Source organism: Giraffa tippelskirchi, chromosome 1 (genome assembly GCF_054371585.1).
Source record: "Giraffa tippelskirchi isolate mGirTip1 chromosome 1, T2T-mGirTip1v1.2.pri, whole genome shotgun sequence".
Taxonomy (NCBI): domain Eukaryota; kingdom Metazoa; phylum Chordata; class Mammalia; order Artiodactyla; family Giraffidae; genus Giraffa; species Giraffa tippelskirchi.
The window spans coordinates 56,262,636-56,283,047 of record NC_137275.1 but is presented as its reverse complement, the minus strand read 5'-3'; the positions used below and the strand labels follow the sequence as shown (position 1 = coordinate 56,283,047).

Here is a 20,412-nt window from a genome sequence, read left to right as displayed (position 1 = left end):
CAGTCGCTCAGTTGTGTCCGACTCTTTGCGACCCCATGAATTGCAGCACGCCAGGCCTCTCTGTCCATCACCAACTCCCGGAGTCTACCCAAACCCATGTTCATCGAGTCGGTGATGCCATCCAACCATCTCATCCTCTGTCGTCCCCTTCTCCTCCCGCCCCCAATCCTACCCAGCATTAGGGTCTTTTCCAATGAGTCAACCCTTCGCACGAGGTGGCCAAAGTATTGGAGTAATTAGCCCCCAACTAAAATAAATAAATTTATTTAAAAATAAATAAATAAATAAAATAAAATAAAACTCAAAAAAAAAAAAAGATAGTCTTTCTGCCTAAAATGTTGAAAATGAAAGCTACCTAAATCTTTAACTTTAGAAATAGAAATATTTATGTGCATTCATTGAATATTATACAAACACTATAATCTATGTTTGCAAACATTTTATACAACGAAAAGTGAATATTATTTAAAAGCAATAAAAAAAGAACAAGATAAAAATTAAATATTGATTTTGAGACTATTTACATATATATAAATACATACATGTAAATATATATATTTATTTCTGTACTTTCTAAATCATATACAATGAGCAGTTATAGAAAGAAAACAAGGATGTAAAACTTTGAAAAGATTTCTTCCTGACCTATATCAGCTTAATTATAAATAGTGAGCGACAGCTGTAGTAGAATAGAGTACAACTAGTGCCTGGATCTTGGTTCTAATACTATTCCCCAAGGGAAAGAACCATTGTTCCTTGGAGAAATGACTGACCTGGGATAGAAGCAAGGAGCTCACAGATGAGCCTGGAGCATCCTGTAGTACCAAAAAGTAAAGCAGTGCTTTAAAAATGTAAGGGATTATAAAAAGGACACGGGAGTAAACTGAAAGCTGACTCAACAGCCAAAGCTGGAACAATTTGAGAAACAAAACAGAGTAGTATTGGATTATAACCCAAAATATAAAATAAATTTCCACAAGTCCATACTGATAGAAATCAATGATCAAACATATGAATAAGTAGGGAAGAACAGACAAATATCCTTTGCAGAAGAATTCCAAGTAATTTATATAGATAATTATATAGATAATGGCTGTATATTCCCAGACCTTAAGTGTGGGCTATGTGTAATGATGTCCTTCCAAAGAGTATAGCAGGGAAAGAGGGAAAAAAAGAGTAACTTTCTAATGAAGAAACCAGATTAACACTACATCTACTGGGTGATTACGGTCAATATTAATAGTGAAAAACCCTGATGATAGTATATATATTTTATATAATGTGATAAACATGTCACTTTTTCTTTATTGTCTTTCTCTCAAAAAAACCATAACTAATTCCAGGCTAATAAGAATAAAACCATTTGACAAATTATAATACAGAAGCATCCTACAAAATACCTAACCAATACTATGAAAAACTATCAAGGCCATCAAAAGCAAGGAAAGTCTGAGGAACTGCCACAGCTAAGAGGAACATAAGAAGATGTGACAAGTAAATATAAGTTGCAATCTTGGATGAGATCCTGGAACAAAAAAAAAAGAAAGGAAACTAGGTAAAAACCAAAGAAATCTGAATACACTATGGACTTTAGATAAAATAACATATATATAATAATATATTATTTTTGGTTATTTGTGTAAAATAAGTACCATATTAATTAATGTAAGATGTTATTAATGAGGGAAACTGGATGAGGGAGGCTAATGGGAAACCCTTAATAATATCTTTTCAAATTTTCTGTAAACTTAAAACTGTTCCAAAAACAAAATCTATTAAAAAAGAATTTGTGGTTTTATGTTAAATTTCTTCATCCAGTTAAACTATCAGGTACGACATGATTCTCAAAAGAATCACCTTCCATGTATATTTCCTTAGGAAAATTCTAGGAAAAAAGCTCTCCCTAACAAAGGGTGGCAAATAAGAAAAAAGGCAAAATGGGATTTAATACAAAGGAGACAACAAAGCAGTTCCTAAGGTGATGGCATAAGAAAACCCTAAGATAAGTCTGAGTAGCCAGTGTAGAGAGCAACCAGTCCAGACCTACATGGGAGGACAGCTGTTCTAGCAACACTCACGGCTCCAAGGGGGGAAAAAAAAAGATTTGTTACTTTATATGTATGCATGTACAGAGAGAAAAATTTACATTCACACTAATGACAGTTATACAGAAAATTAAGAAACAAAAACAAGAATAGGAATATAGGCAATTATTTCTTACAAGGAAAAAAAAGTTGCACAGGAAAGGAAATATGAATACTACTACCATAGTCGTGAAAATGTAACATATGGAAATGTTATCTAAAGGTTATGCACATATCCCCCTCTTTACCAAAGTTTGCTTTATGGTCACTTTGCTTTTACAAAAGACCTACATTAGTACCTGTTTTTGCTAACCCATAGAAATCAGAGGATTTTTGCTTTTACCAAACAATGGCCAAAAGGGAAATAGCATTTGTTTTGCAGTGAGCCAGTATAGAGGTGGCATGCACCCTGAGTACTGACAGTGGTACCACCAAGTGCCCTCCCAGGATCTACTCTCAGCATCGCTGTATTAAGCAGCCATAGCTTGAACTGTTTCTGTGAGCCTCTGAAATTTATCTCAAATTATTTTGTTGCATCTATTAGCATGAAGTGGCCTAGGGTGATTGCTTCTTTATGCCACTTTGGCTTATGGCAAATTTCATAGGAATGTTCTACTTTTGGATAGCAGGGGAAACCTGTAACTATATTGCAAGCATAGAGGAGGTAGACTGTATGAAGGGAATATGGGAGAAATGCATAGGGGGTTGTAAAGGAGCTACCTCTTTACCTTTAACAGCAGGAAATCAGATGTTGTACTTATTTTATCTTTAATTTGCTCTTTTCCTAACTTCATAAAGTGAATATTTAAATCATTGATTTTTAAGTCTTTTTCCTTTTTAATATAATCATTTAGTTCTATAAATTTTCTTCTTAGTCCTGTTTTAGGTACATCTCATAATATTGTTTCCATTATATTTTTCATTGAACATTGGAATTATCAATGTAGAGTATCAAAAATTGAAAAGTGAATAATATCAGTATATATATATATATGTATGTTAACATATATATATGTTATTCAGAGGTAAAGATCAGATAAAGCTGAAAGTAAACACTATTTGCTTCTGAGAACAGAAATTGGAAGAGAGGTAGGGTAGTGTGAGGCAAGTTACTGTTGTTTTTCTTTAATTCTTGTATAGATTTAATCACAAACCTAAAATGAAACCAAATCTTGTGAACTCTGAATTGAAATGACAATAAAAATGCAACTTTCTTTCATAGTCATTTTCTACACAGGCAAACTAGGTAACCAAATTAACTGATCTCCAAGAATGGACCTAAAATCCTCCTACTTAACCTTTTGCAGAGTTAATATCATGCATTGGGCTTCCTGGGTGGCTCTGTGATAAAGAATCTACCCGCCAATGTAGGAGATGCTGATTTGATCCCTAGGTCAGGAAGATTCCCTCGAGACGGAAATGGCAACCCACTCAAGTATTCTTGCCTGGAAAATCCCAGAACAGAGGAGCCTGACAGGCTACAGTTCATGGGGTTGCAAAGAGTCAGAAACGACTAAGCGACTGAGCACACACTGGATTGAGACCTTTTGATTGCATTACAGATTTGTACCATTGTGAATTCAGTAGTGAAAATAGACTGACAGTCTCAAAACTCTGAGAAAACCCCAAGAACTTACTATTCTGAATGATCTTTAAAAAAAAGAAAAACAAACAGCACCACAAGCAACCATACAAGCCCTGTTCACCCAAATGCAGATAAAACTGAAAGCACCCATCTACTTGGTAGCGCCACTGGACAGGTCACTGTCTTCCTTTAGTTCTTAGAACAGTAGAGAAACCTAAAAGTTGTTCATGAATCAATCCCTCTGCAGTAGATTAATGATCTAGCCCACACTTACAATAATGCATCCTTAATTGCTATAGAAATTTAGAGTTGGCAGGACCCATGGCTAAGAAGTTTCAAAATCAAAAAGGTTAAATGTTCCAAGTTTACCCAGATTATTAGTAAAAGAACCAGATAAAGAACATAGGAAATCCTCGCTCTTGCTCCAACTCTTCTTGGCTGGCAGGTTAATCATCTTTTCCTTCCTATTTACCTAGTTATCTACTTCATCTGGGTCTTATTGCTAGTTCCTCCTCCTCAATTTGATATCTGTATTTTATCTGGCTACCCACTAACTCTCTAACCTCATCTTCGGCCACTCTCATCTTTACTCACTTCTCTCTGGCCAAAGGACCCCATCCCCAAGGCCATGCACTTGTTCTCCTACCTGAAGAGAAAGCCATCCCATAAAAAATAACCAATAACCCAGGTGGCGCAGTGGTAAAGAATCCTCCTGCCAATGTAGGAGATACAAGAGATGCAGGTTCAATCCCTGGATTGGGAAGATCCCCTGGAAAAAGGAATGCCTATCCACTCAAGTATTTTTGCCTGGAAAATCTCCATAGACAGAGGACTCTGGCAGGCTATGGTCCATGGGGTCGTAAAAAGTCACACATAGCTGAGCACACACACAGACACACAACCCCCAATACTTTGTGCTTTATTTTTCTCCATGTCCTTTATTACCATCTTACATATCATATATATTTACTTATTCATTTGTATACCTTTCTCTTTCTGTGATAGAATATAAGCTCCATAAAAAGGGTTTGTTTGCTTGTATTTTAACTGCTATGTTCTCAGTGCTTAGAAAAAATATGACTGGCACATAGGACTGACTCAACATTTGCTTAATGAAGGAATGCAAGAATCTTAACAATATAATTGAAATGTTTGAAATATATATTTGGATATTTAAAACTCTGACAGGAAATGCATTTTCATTTCAACTAATCACAGAAGTTTCTCCAAAATGAGTATCTACTACAATACAGAAAAAAATCTTGAAAATTACAGAAAAAGTACCAAACAAATTTTCTATAATCGTACAAAATAAAATTACAAAAATAACTAAAAATCTCAACTTATAATTTAGCATTCTTTTAACCAAATCTTGGGTAAACAGAAAATGTAACATAAATTAAATTACATTAAATTGGATGAGATAGAGCCAAAATCATACAGGAAAGAAATACTTATCTACTTATCTTTAAATTCTTATTGTAGCAAAGAAGACATATTGATAAATGAGAAATAATCATTCAACAAAAGAAATCAGAAAAATAGAATGTAAGAAAATAAATGCAGAATATAAATATCAGTAAAAATATAAAAAAGACAAAAGGAAAAATATCAACAAAATCCAAAAGTTAATGCTTTTAGAAGATTAATAAATTAAGGAAAAGTCTAGTGAGATTGTCCGTAAAAAATTCAAGAGGCAGTCACACAAACACACATAAAATATACAAATGCACATACACATATGTTACTATGCTACTAGGGATAAAGAAAGTAAATGAAGTTGCTTATATACTAAAGATCTAAAAATATCATGAGACTACTATGCATGATTTTATTGCAATAAAATGAAAAATTTCTGGAAAATTATAATTTATCAAAACTCACTCAAGAAGAAGCAGAACAACTGAACAATCTTATAACTGAAGAGAAAAAGAAATAGAATTCACACATACACAGTAAATCCATAGTAGGTGAGTGGGTATGTCTAGGGGGTTTTGTGAGAAAAAAGAAACAGTTATCCAATGTCTAATAAACAGATGATTCTAGTGTCATACAAACTATTCCCAGAAAAAAAGAACAGTATAAAATATTAATATTTGATAATAGTAGAGGAAATGAACATACGTGCAAAATTTCCAAAGAATATCTTAGCAAAATGTGATAATTCTTACCTACACAAGCCTTCCGCATGTGAAACCTGCCCCAATCCAGTCTTGCCTATAACTAAGTGAAAGTCTGCCTAACTCTGAGATTACAAGTAAGCCCCTAAGTTTGGTTCTATAAACTGCTCTTTAATTTTATCTTTAATAATAAATATTTGGCCTCCTTATTTACTTCTTTATAAAATTATACTGAATTTCAGCAGGGAAAGGAAGAAGGGTACAATTTATTGAGGTGCTATAAATGGGTGTTTAATATATATCAAGCTATCATCTAAAAATTTTGTAACTATTAACTCATTTAATTTTCACAATATCTCTATCTGGTGCAATATTTGTAAACTGAGGAATGCCCAAGCTTAAGTAACTTATTTAAGATCATACAGCTAGTGAGGATGGAGTCTGGATTTCAATTCTGATAAAATTAATTAACCGACTTTACAAACCAGTGGTGAAAGGAAGGCGTATTAAAAAAGTAGAGCTCTAAGTATATCAAGTAAAAATATAATACTTCATGTAATACCCCCAATGAATTCCAAAAGCATCAAAGAACTCAATATAAGAAATAAAACTCAAACTTTTAGAGAAGAAAACATGAGAATACATCTTTGTGGAAGGAGAGAGATTTTCATACTCATGAAACACAAAGCAAAATTTATAAAAGATAAACCTTGCTGCATTAAATTGAAAACCTTTGTATGACAAAAAAGATCAGAAATAAAGTAATATTATGTCAGACTGCACTTTAACCCATTTAATAGGTAAGGAAATAGCAACTGGAAGATAACAATGAATATTTTTCCAATCAATAAATAAAAATAAAGCTAATCCAATGAAAATAATTTGAGGATACAAACGAGTAATTTACATTTTAAGAAATCAAGATGGACAATAAGCATAAATACATTAAATGTCCAATATCACTGAAGAGAAATTAAAGGCAAGTGAAAACGACAGTAAGACTCCTTCTCACATCCAGCTGTCACAATTACTAAGTATGAGGGAATACCAGGTATTGATAAAAATGTAACAGGAACTCATTAGAAGAACAGAAAATGTTAGAACCATTTTAGTTAGCAATTTGCTTAAGGTAGACGCATCCTACAACCCAGAATTTCACTCTAATTTGCTACCCTGGAAACAGCACATGTCAAGTATAAATACACACAAATAAAGGTAGATTTAACGAATGAAACTTAGGTTTCAGCAACATTTATTTGCATAGGCCTCTTTTCAGGGAGACTTTTTTATTCTGAATATTAATTTACAGTTAAACACAAATGCTTTAGTTTCAGGCTATTGAAAGTTATCAAATAATGAGAGAAATCACTGGTGATATACACACTTGGCTAGTATATTATTTACATTTATTTCTTTTAATGAGCTGAGCAGAAAGATAGGTATGCATTACCTTTTTGAGATGGGTCAGTTCCTCCTTCAGCAGCTGCTAATGACCTCCACTAGCAAGAGTTTCTTTCTCTTGAGTTCCTGGATGTGTTGGACATAAATCTGTATCGACACAATAATAAGAAAGCACATGTGTGAAGTATTAAGTTATTACACTCCAACTATCTATAATAAAAAATAAATTGAGCTCATAACGCTACAGGAAAAATAGTTTCTATAGAGCAATTATAAAAAGAAAACTAACACTTTAAAATGTCATCATGGGAGGAGGTAATCAAGGACCCAGGGTCTCAAGCATAGGGAGAAATGCAATATTATAGTGGTAGGTCAGGCAATTTATTTAAAAATATGCTAATTTTGCAGATTGTGCAATGCTTATGACATTTATCTCTTTTTTTTTGCATTTTAAGTGTGCTATAATTTCTTATTCTAAACAAATAATTACTTTTACATCTAACTTTTTTGTAATTGTGTTTTTTCTTAAATAGGGGATCCAGGGTGCACCTATAATTGTTACACTGCTTTTATATACAAGATGACTTGCACAGAAAAGACACACACATCATTGGTTATTTGTGGGGAGGAAAGAAGACGGAAGAGGGGGAATTTAGCTGAAACTGTACCAGTTTTTTCCCTATTTTAAAAGACAGGTTTGATGCACATATGGCAAAATGTTAACATCTGTTTAATCTTAATGGTGAATACATAGGTGCTTGTATTATTTTTGTACTCTTCCATATAATTAATAGGTCACATATTTGACAAGTGATTTTATTTTGGGTTATTCATCCTAAGGTAAAAACAAATGGAACACTTTACATGAATAAAATATTTACCATTTTTAATGGTTACCACTGTGACTACTTAGCCCGGCAATGTGCTACTTTAAAGCATTGCTTTACTTTTATATTTCTCTTCTTTCTAAATGTCCTCTTCTTAGATTTATATTATTGATATTTTGGAGGAAAAAAAAATCTTCAGAACATGACTGGTTGAATTTAGAATACAATGGGCTACACACTACATTCTTTCATTTATTTATCAAATATCTACCAAGCTCCTACCATACTCATGATAGTATTGAATATAAACACCTGGTTCCCAATTTTATAGAGCTTATAGTCAATTGGAGAAGATAGACAAACAATAAACAAGAATATAAATAAATACTGACTATACATTGTGATAAATGTTCTGAAAGGAAGAAGAGGCTGTTGCTGGAGTGAGAGATGGAGAAGAGACTTTAGGAAGTCTCTTTAAAGATGACATTTTATCACAGACAAAAAGACTGTCAAGGAACTAGTGTTCAGTGACTTGATCAATAATGAAAGTAACATGGTGAGATGATTCCAAAAGCTGGAAGGATTTGGGAGTGTAAATGCCATTGGCAAAAATAGAGATCAATTACAGGAGCCATTGTAAAAGTCAGGGGAAATTAAAAATTCAATTATTGGCATATTGATTTTGAAACGTTATTAGAAAATCAATCCTTGGAAACAACCTCAGGAGGTAAATGGTATAATCAGCCAATGGAAAATCATATATTAGTTAAAATAAACTAACTGGATCTATATGTTAAAAAATAGAAAAATATCAGGAACGTAATACTGATTGAAAGAGTAACCTAGGAAACATGGTTCATACAATATGAAATGATTTATATAAAGTATAGAAATATAAAAGAATAATACATACTGGTATTAATGCATACATATGTATAGAAAAAGTACAAAATTATGCATGGAATATATATGTATTTTATAAGACTGGTTACCTCTGAAGATATATAAAAAGTGGGATTAGGGAGAGATTTAGATACATCTATAATATTTAAGTCAAAAAACAAGATTTAAAGCAAATATGTTCAAATATCAATGTTTAATCAGTCTTGCAGTAGATACTTAAATATCTGTTACCTTATTTTTTATATTCTTTCTATGATCTTGAAATATTTTATAATTTTGAAGAGCAGTAAACAAACAAAAAAGCAATAAAAAATTAAACAATTAATAGCATGACTCTCTATATATTTTAATTGTTATAGTTATTTTCTTCATTAAAATTTTTTGCGTGTAAATCTGTATTTTACATTTTACTTTTGGTGGCCAAGCAAGTACATAACTAATTCATGAATTTGGTTTCAGCATTATTATATCAGTCATGATTGGTTCCAGAAAACAGAAAGAAACCTAGGTATTTTAAGCAGAGTGGCATTTAATAAAGGGAATTAGATGCTTGCAAAAATGAAAATGGAAGGCTAGATACCCTTCTTCTAGGAAAGAGGCCCAAACAACTCTACAAACGTAGCCCAGCAAGAGAGCTGCTATCCTTACTATAACAAAGAAATGAGAAAGTGGGAACACACCGCCAGGAATTGCAGAATGTTTTCCACACATTCACAGCCTTAGCATCCACCCAGAAATCCAGAAGTCACTATTCATCACTCCCTGCCTCTCAGGTCACACACCTGACAAGACACAGGGACAGGTTTGGAGAGTCTTACCGTGGAGACTTCTGGCGGCCATTCTCCCTTCTTTCTTCTGTGTTTGTCAGTAATATGGAGATTGAGAAATTAAATCTACATTTCCAACACCTGATGACTGTTTACCTGAAATTCGCAACACCTGATGACTGTTCACAATGGCTTCTATAATTGCTGTTCAGCTAAAATAGCTGCAGACAATCCCAGAGCCTTCCAGACCAAACTTTAAAGCAGTCAGAGCAGCAGTTGCAAAACTATGACTCTTTTGTCTCCTCCCATGTTCCAGCCTAATTGGGTAAACTGTATCACAACAAGAACCCTCACAACAAAAGTTTTGGTAATGTAAATTTCAGTTTCTCAATCCCCACATTACTGACAAACACAAAAGAAGGAAGAGAGGGCCGCCACAGTTTCCCCAATGAGTCCTGCCAAGCACTACATTTTGTCTTATAGAAAGACCAGGGAGATTTTGACATTTTCTGTTAGTGTCAATCCAGAAGCCAGGTACAGTGTAAATAAGGTATAATATCTGGAATAATTAGAAAGAAGTATGTTCTCCTTCCAAACACAAATGTCAGCAACAGGACCAGGTGGCTGCAGAATTGAGAGAGGCAGCTGGTCAGTGTTGGACAGAAGCCAGGTGAATGCAGAGTAGCTGGGAAAGAAAGAAACAGATTTTGTTTCCACACTCATTAGGAAATTCCATTTGGAGGTCTAGCAGCTGTACATGGTGATAAGAAACCTTGAAATTGTTTTCTTTTTAAATCTATAATAAGTTGAATTTATACACTCTATCTAAGAGATGTTCACTTGTTTGGCTTGGGCACTGAATGTTAATTGAGTCTTGGGTCTTATTTTCTGGCTCATTTCGTTTGTCATTTCATTTTCACTTTTATCTCCTTAGAACATTCCTGAGTACAACAGAACATTATTCTATTCTTGTCATTAAATATTGTCAGCTACTACTTCAAGTTGCACAAAAAAAGAGCCAGATGAAATGCACCCCCCTCAAAATTCCTGCATGGATGGAGAGGGAAAAGAGCATAGGTAGCATTCACTTCTGACAGCACTAAAAAGGTCAAGAAATTCTTCTCCCTTGGGGAATATTAATTACATGTTACTGGATCCATGAATCCTATGAGAGCATGAAGTATATCATCCTTCAGTCCTACAAAGTAGCTTGAATAGAACACTGTGCTGTAATCATTGCAAAATGGCCCTAATTCTTCACCTCTCTCTATGTCAATATTCTTTGCCACATAAGTTTATGGTGTCCTTCTGCTCTGACTCTATGCTTGGTCATTGGTTTGCTTTGGTTAGTAGGAAATCAGCAACTGTGACCAAAGTGAGGCTTGAAAGATACTGTTTGAGTTGGGCTTGCCTACTGTTACACCTTTGCCCTTGTTTAAGAACATGCCAGGGTGAGACTGCTAGAATACAAAAGGTACATGGAACAGTGCTGGCTCACTGAAGTCATCCCAGTCAAAGTTATCCTAGATCAGCTAACAACTAGACAACCCCATGTAAGCCTATGAGCTTGACAGTAAAAGCAGCACTGCCTGGATGATCTGCAGCTGACGCAGATACACAGGTGAGCCTGGGTCACTTTAGCTGCTGCTGCTGCTGCTAAGTCGCTTCAGTCGTGTCTGACTCTGTGCGACCATATGGACAGCAGCCCACCAGGCTCCTCTGTCCCTGGGATTCTCCAGGCAAGAATACTGGAGTGGGTTGCCATTTCCTTCTCCAATGCACGCATGCATGCTAAGTCGCTTCAGTCGTGTCCGACTCTGTGCGACCCTATGGACAGCAGCCCACTAGGCTCCTCTGTCCATGGGATTCTCTAGGCAAGAATACTGGAGTGGGTTGCCATTCACTTTAGCTAACTCTTGCAAATACATGAGCCAATTAATGTCTCTTCCTATATGCCACCAAGTTCTGTGTGATGTAGCGTACATAAGGCAATAGATAACCAGTACAGTAATGAGTACTATTGATGTTGAATTGATGACACATGAATGAAAAAAACTCCAAGTTAAATTGATAATTCTGTGAACTCACTTTAGTAACACAAAAAAATCAGATCTGAGTTGATCCTACAATGTGATTTGAATCAAAATCTCTAAGAAAATGCAAGTAATAGGTGAAATGTTTCTCCGTTGTATTTCAAATCAATTCTATCCTGACCAAGGCCCAAGTCATGGTCACGAGGTCTTTCCAAAGCCCTGATGCTTGAGAAAAAAAGCTCCATTTACAACTAGTTTTTAACAAGTGTTTTGACTTTCTACATCCTTTTAGGCAACCATATATTTATCATAATTATTTCCAAAATGGAGGTAATAAGAAATTTTTAGTGTGAGGAAAACTAAGATGTGAGTTTTGAAGAGACAGAATACAGTCTCAGCAAAATGATAGGGTACAGCTTGTTTTCAGCCTTCTGTCTTGCTTCTTTTTTTCATGCTTCTCCTTTGATCAGTAAGGAACACAAGTGAAGTGAAAGTTGCTCAGTCATGTCTGACTCTTTGCGACCTCATGGACTACAGTCCTTGGATTCTCCAGGCCAGAATACTGGAGTGGGTAGCCTTTCCCTTCTCCAAGGGATCTTCCCAACCCAGGGATTGAACCCAGGTCTCCCGCATTGCAGGCAGATTCTTTACCAGCTGAGCTACCAGGAAAACCCAAGAATACTGGAATGGGTAGCCTATCCCTTCTCCAGTGGATCTTCTCGACCCAGGAATCGAACTGAGGTCTCCTGCATTGCAGGTGGATTCTTTACCAACTGAGCTATGAAGGAACACAATGAAATACAATTTAGTAGTATCTGACAGGACACTCACATATTATGTATCTGTACCTTTTTCTTGACCATCATCAAAATAACCAATCTTGTATCTTCAATCCTGTTCTTGAACTTTTAAAATTTGCTTATGTATATGCAACTTTTCAGAAATAAAACTCTAAGTATTCTGAAGCATTCTATATTAAAACTGCTCCATTAAATATCAAAATGTTTACCAGAGATCAAATCAAGATGGTAGAGTATAGGGACGTGTGCTCACCTCCTCCTGCTAGAGCACCAAAATAGCAATCAACTATTGAACAACCATTGACAGCATGATGCTGGGATCAAAAATAGATATCCCACATCCAAAGACAAAGGAGAAGCCACAACAAGACAGGAGGAGGGGCAAAATCATGATAAAACAAATCCCATACCCACTGGGTGGGTTGGGCAAAGAAGTCAAAGAACTTTTAGGATTCGTTGTACAGTGTCTTCTAAAATAATGAATTCAATACTTGTAATTAAATGGATGCCGTTCAAAATATTTGTAGTAGTGATTAAATGCATGAGTCTATTTTTTGTCAAGTAGGTTTTTTTGTCTCCCAGGGAAGATGAAATATAATAAATTTAGAATTTTAAACTCAGGAATGACCTTAAAAAGAGCTTTAACCAAGCATAACTGTTGATTACAAAAAACAAACAAACAAATAAAAACTGTTCCCAGAGAGTTTAGAATATGGCCAATTTGTAGACACATTTTTTTGTTGGTAGGAGAAGCAAAGCTATAGCCCATTTCTCCTATCTCAACTCCCAAGCCAGAATTTGGTCTATAGCATGGCTCTTCTTTTTACTCATGTCTGCATTTTGTTAAGTGCCTGGTAAAATGCTAAGTTTCAGAGATACTTACAAGAGGTGTCTGTAAAATAATAAATAGAGTGTTTTTTGCCACTAGAACAGAATTCAATGCAGCACTTTATTAAATATGTATGGTTGTCCTCAAACAGTTAATACAGCTCCAAAAATGCATATCTTATGCCTTCAGAGTAATTTATGCACTGCCAAATCTTGTGTAAATCTCATTTCACAAGCCATGCTTGAGGAATACTGAAATTAATGCTCTTCTTGAGCAAACGTATTATCCCTATGCTAAATATATCCCTGTCATTTTTATTATCTACTTGTCTGCTTAATTTTCTTTCTAACAAGAAAGATTTATTTCATATTTCCCTATGGCCATTAGCTCTAGAGATGCCATCGAATAAATTTATCTTGTTTACCATTAATTTATTCTCTCTCTTGCCATTGTATTGGCAATTCTATTGCTACAGGTCTTGGTAACCATCCCAAGATGTGCATTAGACATAGCTCTAAAAAGATGAGAAGAAGTTGACAGTCAATGAATCCCCCAAAGCTTATGTTGTCTATAAATATCTATTTCATAAATAAAAGCTTTTAAAGTCATTAGGTTTGCCTAGTGAAAGCTATTATACTGCAAACTGTATACTTAAGCTTCATTCTATTAGGCCTCTTGGTTTAAACTACTCAACTAATTGCTTAGCCTTAGTAAATAACTATGATCCTGCATACAAAGTTTCACAAGGAAATTGCTAATATTCACAAAAGATACATACTCTTAATTGTCCTTCATTAATCAAAGGGCTTCACATTTAGCCTAAACTTGAGAGACAGTCACAATTCTAAATCTTTAGATGAGAAAGAGTTACTTTAATGCTAGGTTGAAACTATTGCTAAGGCTTCATATTCTATTTTTATACTTCAGAAATAAGAAATTTCACTTATTAAGGAAACTGTGCTTTATATGATATCATTTGTGGTCATTAAGAAATTTTATATAGTATTTCTAAAATCATAACAAATGGAATTTTAAGAATATTTACATAAGTATAAATATGATAGATGATTTTAGGAAACTCACTATTCTGCACATTGATATTATTGCTAAAATTTCTAGAGATTTTGAAGCCATTATTCTAAATTGAATCGTTTCTGAGAACTATAGTTCTTGATGTACCTCATTCTATCTTTACAATTTGTTGTTAGGATTTCTAATTATACAATATTTGTATTCTGCTGATATTTATATTTCAAAGTTCTCATACCAACATTAATTCAATATAACTCCCTTTCATGAAGTAGTCAAAGAGCTTTATAAATATTGCATTACCTGCTTTTATCTCATATTGCTAAATGAGAAACTCTTTTTGACCAATTTGGTTGAAGAAATATGGATTCTACCCAGCTATGTCTAGTTTGAGTCAAAAGGAAATTTAGAGGTTTATACAACTGAAAGTTCTGGGGGTAGATTTGACTTAAAATATGTCAATATTCAAAGGTACAAAGTATATCACCAAGTCTCTGACTTCATCCCTGGGTAGTCTTCATTCTCAGTAATGCTTTTCTTTTTGTTGGCAAATTTGATCCATGGAAGCACTACTATCACTAATATTTTCAGAGAAAATAGCTTTATTTTCTCACAAGTCTAAAAATATCATTCAGGTATGACTCTCATTGGCTCAACTGGAGTCATAGGTATATTCCTGAATCGGAAACAGTGGTCAGGTTATGAGCTGCTCTGAAGGACTGGACTCAGGCCACAGGCCCTGCATTGATGCCAAAAGGAGGAGCCAGCCACACTGACTGAGAGGGGTAAAGTCATGACTTCTCAAAACAAAGTGGTACAGAACATACAAGCTAATTCATACAGTCTTGTATAGCCACAAATAACAGTCATAGCTTTATCTCTATTTTTGGAGATGTAAAAAAAATGATGTGATATTCCCAAGACATTCACATCCATTGACATACCTAACAAGAAACATATCGTGACGTTTAATCAACATTATTGGAAATTTGCACTCATCAGATTCTCTAAATCCTGCCAAAATACCTCAATTTGAGAGTTAACATTTTCTATAATCTACCTAGAGCTAAGAGAAAATAGAAGGAAACCTTGGTCACATGAACTTTGTAACTGAGAGAGTTAGTTACCTGATACTTTGTTGTGTTGTTGTTGTTGCTCCGTATTGTCTGACTCTTTTGCCACCCCGTGGACTGTAGCCTGTGGATTTTCCAGGCAAGAATATTGGAATGGGTTGTCATTTCCTTCTCCAGTGGATCTTCCCAACCCAAGGATTGAACTCATGGTTCCTGAATTGAAGGTGGGTTCTTTACCACTGAGCCACCAGTGAAGCCTTCCTGATACTTCAGGTCATGGAAATACTTTCAGGAACTGAAGACTTCAACTAGGAAATAAACACACATATAGAGGAAGACTAATTGTGTGTGGATATTTAAGTTTTATTTTTTTAATTCATTTATTTTTTAACTGAAGGGTAATTTTTTTTTACAGAATTGTGTTGTTTTCTGCCAAACATCAACATGAATTAGCTGTAGGTATGCATATGTCCCCTCCCTTTTGAACTTCCCTCCCACCCTTCTAGGTTGTCAAGAAGCCCCAGTTCGAGTTCCCTGAGTCATACAGCAAATTCCCATTGGATATCTATTTTACACATGCTAATGTAAGTTTCTGTCCTTTATCGAGCCCATCTTTGCATGAAATGTTCCCTTGGTATCTCTAATTTTCTTGAAGAGATCGCTAGTCTTTCCCATTCTGTTGTTTCCCTCTATTTCTTTGCATGGATCCCTGAGGAAGGCTTTCTTATCTCTCCTTGCTATTCTTTGGAACTCTGCATCCAGATGGGAATATGTTTCCTTTTCTCCCTTGCTTTTCACTTCTCTTCTTTTCACAACTATTGTAAGGCCTCTTCAGACAGCCATTTTGCTTTTTTGCATTTCTTTTCCATGGGGATGGTCTTGATCCCTGTCTCCTGTACAATGTCACGAACCTCGGTCTATACTTCATCAGGTATTCTGTCTATCAGATCTAGTCCCTTAAATCTATTTGTCACTTCCACTGTATAATCATAAGGGATTTGATTTAGGTCATACTTGAATGGTCTAGTGGTTTTCCCTACTTTTTTCAATTTAAGTCTGAATTTGGCAATAAGCAGTTCATGATCTGAGCCACAGTCATCTCTCGGTCTTGTTTTTGCTGACTGTATAGAGCTTCTCCATTTTGGCTGCAAAGTATATAATCAATATGATTTCAATGTTGACCATCTGGTGATGTCCATGTGTAGAGTCTTCTCTTGTGTTGTTGGAATAGGGTGTTTGCTATGACCAGTGCATTCTCTTGGCAAAACTCTATAGCCTTTGCCCTGCTTCATTCTGTACTCCAAGGCCAAATTTCCCTGTCATGCCAGGTGTTTCCTGACTTCCTACTTTTGCATTCCAGTCCCCTATAATGAAAAGGACATCTTTTTTGGGTGTTAGTTCTAAAAGGTTTTGTAGGTCTTCATAGAACCGTTCAACTTCAGCTGCTTCAGCATTACTGGTCGGGGCATAGACTTGGATTACCATGATATTGAATAGTTTCCCTTGGAAACCAACAGAGATCATTCTGTCGTTTTTGAGATTGCATCCAAGTACTGCATTTTGGACTCTTTTGTTGACCATGATGGCTACTCCATTTCTTCTAAGGGATTCCTGCCCACAGTAGTAGATATAATGGTCATCTGAGTTAAATTCACCCATTCCAGTCCATCTTAGTTCGCTGATTCCTAGAAAATTCTTCAAGAAAATTAGAGATACCAAGGGAACATTTCATGCAAAGATGGGCTCGATAAAGGACAGAAATGGTAGGGACCTAACAGAAGCAGAAGATATTAAGAAGAGGTGGCAAGAATACACAGAAGAATTGTACAAAAAAGATCTTCATGACCCAGATAATCACGATGGTGTGATCACTCACCTAGAGCCAGACATCCTGGAATGTGAAGTCAAGTGGGCCTTGGAAAGCATCACTATGAACAAAGACAGTGGAGGTGATGGAATTCCAGTTGAGCTGTTTCAAATCCTGAAAGATGATGCTGTGAAAGTGCTGCACTCAACATGCCAGCAAATTTGGAAAACTCAGCAGTGGCCACAGGATTGGAAAAGGTCAGTTTTCGTTCCAGTCCCAAAGACAATGCCAAAGAATGCTCAAACTACTGCATAATTGCACTCATCTCACACACTAGTAAAGTAATGCTCAAAATTCTTCAAGCCAGGTTTCAGCAATATGTGAACCATGAACTTCCAGATGTTCAAGCTGGTTTTAGAAAAGGCAGAGGAACTAGAGATCAAATTGTCAACATTCGCTGGATCATTGAAAAAGCAAGAGAGTTCCAGAAAAATATCTATTTCTGCTTTATTGACTATGCCAAAGCCTTTTACTGTGTGGGTCACAATAAACTGTGGAAAATTCTGAAAGAGATGGGAATACCAGACCACCTGACCTGCCTCCTGAGATATCTGTATGCATGTCAGGAAGCAAGAGTTAGAATTGGACATGGAACAACAGACTGGTTCCAAATAGGAAAAGGAGTACGTCAAAGCTGTATATTGTCACCCTGATTATTTAACTTATATGCAGAGTACATCATGAGAAACCCTGGGCTGGAGGAAGCACAAGCTGGAATCAAGATTGCTGGGAGAAATATCAGTAACCTCAGATATGCAGATGACACCACCCTTATGGCAGAAAGTGAAGAAGAACTAAAGAGCCTCTTGATGAAAGTGAAAGAGGAGAGTGAAAAAGGTGGCTTCAAGCTCAACATTCAGAAAACTAAGATCATGGCATCTGGTCCAATCACTTCATGGGAAATAGATAGGAAACAGTGTCAGACTTCATCTTTTTGGGCTCCAAAATCACTGCAGATGGTAATTGCAGCCATGAAATTAAAAGACACTTACTCCTTGGAAGGAAAGTTATGACCAACCTAGATAGTATATTTAAAAGCAGAGACATTACTTTGCCAACAAAGGTCCATCTAGTCAAAGCTATGGTTTTTCCTGTAGTCATGTATGGATGTGAGAGTTGGATGGTGAAGAAAGCTGAGCACCGAAGAATTGATGCTTTTGAACTGTAGTGTTGGAGAAGACTCTTGAGAGTCCCTTGGACTGCAAGGAGATCCAACCAGTCCATCCTAAAGGAGATCAGTCCTGGGTGTTCATTGGAAGGACTGATGTTGAAGCTGAAACTCCAATACTTTGGCCACCTCATGTGAAGTGTTGACTCATTGGAAAAGACCCTAATGGTGGGAAGGATTGGGGGCAGGAGGAGAAGGGGACGACAGAGGATGAGATGACTGGATGTCATCACTGACTCGATGGACATGGGTTTGGGTAGACTCCGGAAGTTGGTGATGGACAGGGAGGCCTGGCGTGCTGCGATTCATGGGGTGGCAAAGAGTTGGACACGACTGAGGTACTGAACTGAACTGAACTGAATGTAAGTTTCTATGTTACTCTCTCCATAGATCCCACCCTCTCTTTCCTCCCCACCCTCCATGTCTATTAGTGTGTTCTCTATGTCCATGTCTCCATTGCTGCCCTATACATAATTTCATCAGTACCATCTATCTAGATTCCATATATATGCATTAGTGTACAGTATTTGTTCTTCTCTTTCTGACTTACTTCACTCTGTATAATAGACTCTAGATTATCCACCTCATTAGAACTGACTCACATGTGTTCCTTTTTATGGCTGAGTAATATTCCATCGTATACATGTATCACAACTTTCATCCATTCATCTGTCGATGGACATCTAGGTTGCTTCCATGTTCTAACTATTGTAAATAGTGCTGCAATGAACAAGTGTCTTTCAACTTATGTTTCCTCAGGGTATATGCCTAGTAGTGGGATTGCAGGGTCATATGGTGGTTCTATTCCTAATTTTTTAAGGAATCTCCATACGGTCTTCCATAGTGGCTGTATCCATTCACATTCCCACCAACAGCACAAGAGGTTTCCCTTTTCTCCACACCCTCTCCAACATTTATTGTTTGTAGACTTTTTGATAATGGCCATTCTGACCTGTATGAGGTGATATCTCATTGTAGTTTTGATCTGCATTCTCCAATAATGAGCGATGTTGAGCATTTGATATTCAAGTTTTAAATAAAGGTCGTTCATTTTACATCAATCTGAAAGTCATTCCACCACTTGTTTCATAGTGAACTCAGTATGTCCCTGTTTCCTATCCAGGCAATACATAGAACAATAACAATATCTGAGGTAGTCATATCAGTTGTCCAAGGAAGACACTCTACTTGCAGGGAATAAAACAAGAAAAGGATGCCCATCTATTCAACATTTTACATATACATGTGTGTGTGTGCATGTGTGTGTGTGTTTGTATGTGTGTATGTGTGTATATATATATACAGAGAAGGCAATGGCACCCCACTCCAGTACTCTTGCCATATACATATACATATATATATATATATATATATATAATTTGTTGAGTACTAGGAATAAATTTGTCAATAAAACAAAGAAAATCACTGCCCTCATAGAGTTTATATTCTAATGGGCCAAGATATATCGATCCTATTTTAACTTCCCTTCTCACTTTTGAAGTGGGTGTTTGTTCCAATGCCTTCTCTGTTATTGCATACTTGGAACCTCCATTTGGTTAATTTATTAATTAGTACTGATTGAAGCACTATTGGAGGTGTGATCAGGGCATGATGCAGGCTCAATTGCAGAGTCCATGACTTCATCTATGCTATCATCACACAGAAGAAAATCAGAATTTAGAGAGGAGAAAGCCCATGATATCCTACTCCCATCTTCTTATTTGTTGAGCTTAGTATATTTTTGTAATAAAAAATTCTGTAAAAATCATAGTTAGCTGGATTAAAACTTAATTGTTTTTTTAGATAATGGAGGAGGTAATTTTGTGCTTATACATGAAAATTTTAAAACATATTAATGGTGACACTTTGATAATCTATGCACAGGAAGAACAACAAGAGAGAAGGCATGTTGAGAATTGGTTGAAA

At 35.7% G+C, this 20,412-nt stretch overlaps 1 protein-coding gene across 2 annotated transcripts in view; it reads right to left on the bottom strand.

Moving 5' to 3' along the window:
* ARAP2 (ArfGAP with RhoGAP domain, ankyrin repeat and PH domain 2) overlaps window positions 1-20,412 on the bottom strand; it is a 795,317-nt gene that overhangs the window by 519,315 nt on the left and 255,590 nt on the right. The window contains exons 6-7 of one of the 2 annotated variants that reach the window (XM_081527801.1): window positions 15,506-15,759; window positions 7,240-7,337 (exon numbers count right to left, since the gene is read on the bottom strand). The gene's annotated coding sequence lies outside the window, so the exon portion shown is untranslated. Of the gene's footprint in view, window positions 1-7,239; window positions 7,338-9,738; window positions 10,007-15,505; window positions 15,760-20,412 lie in introns of those variants that run through there. The other variant, XM_081528170.1, reaches the window with a different exon arrangement.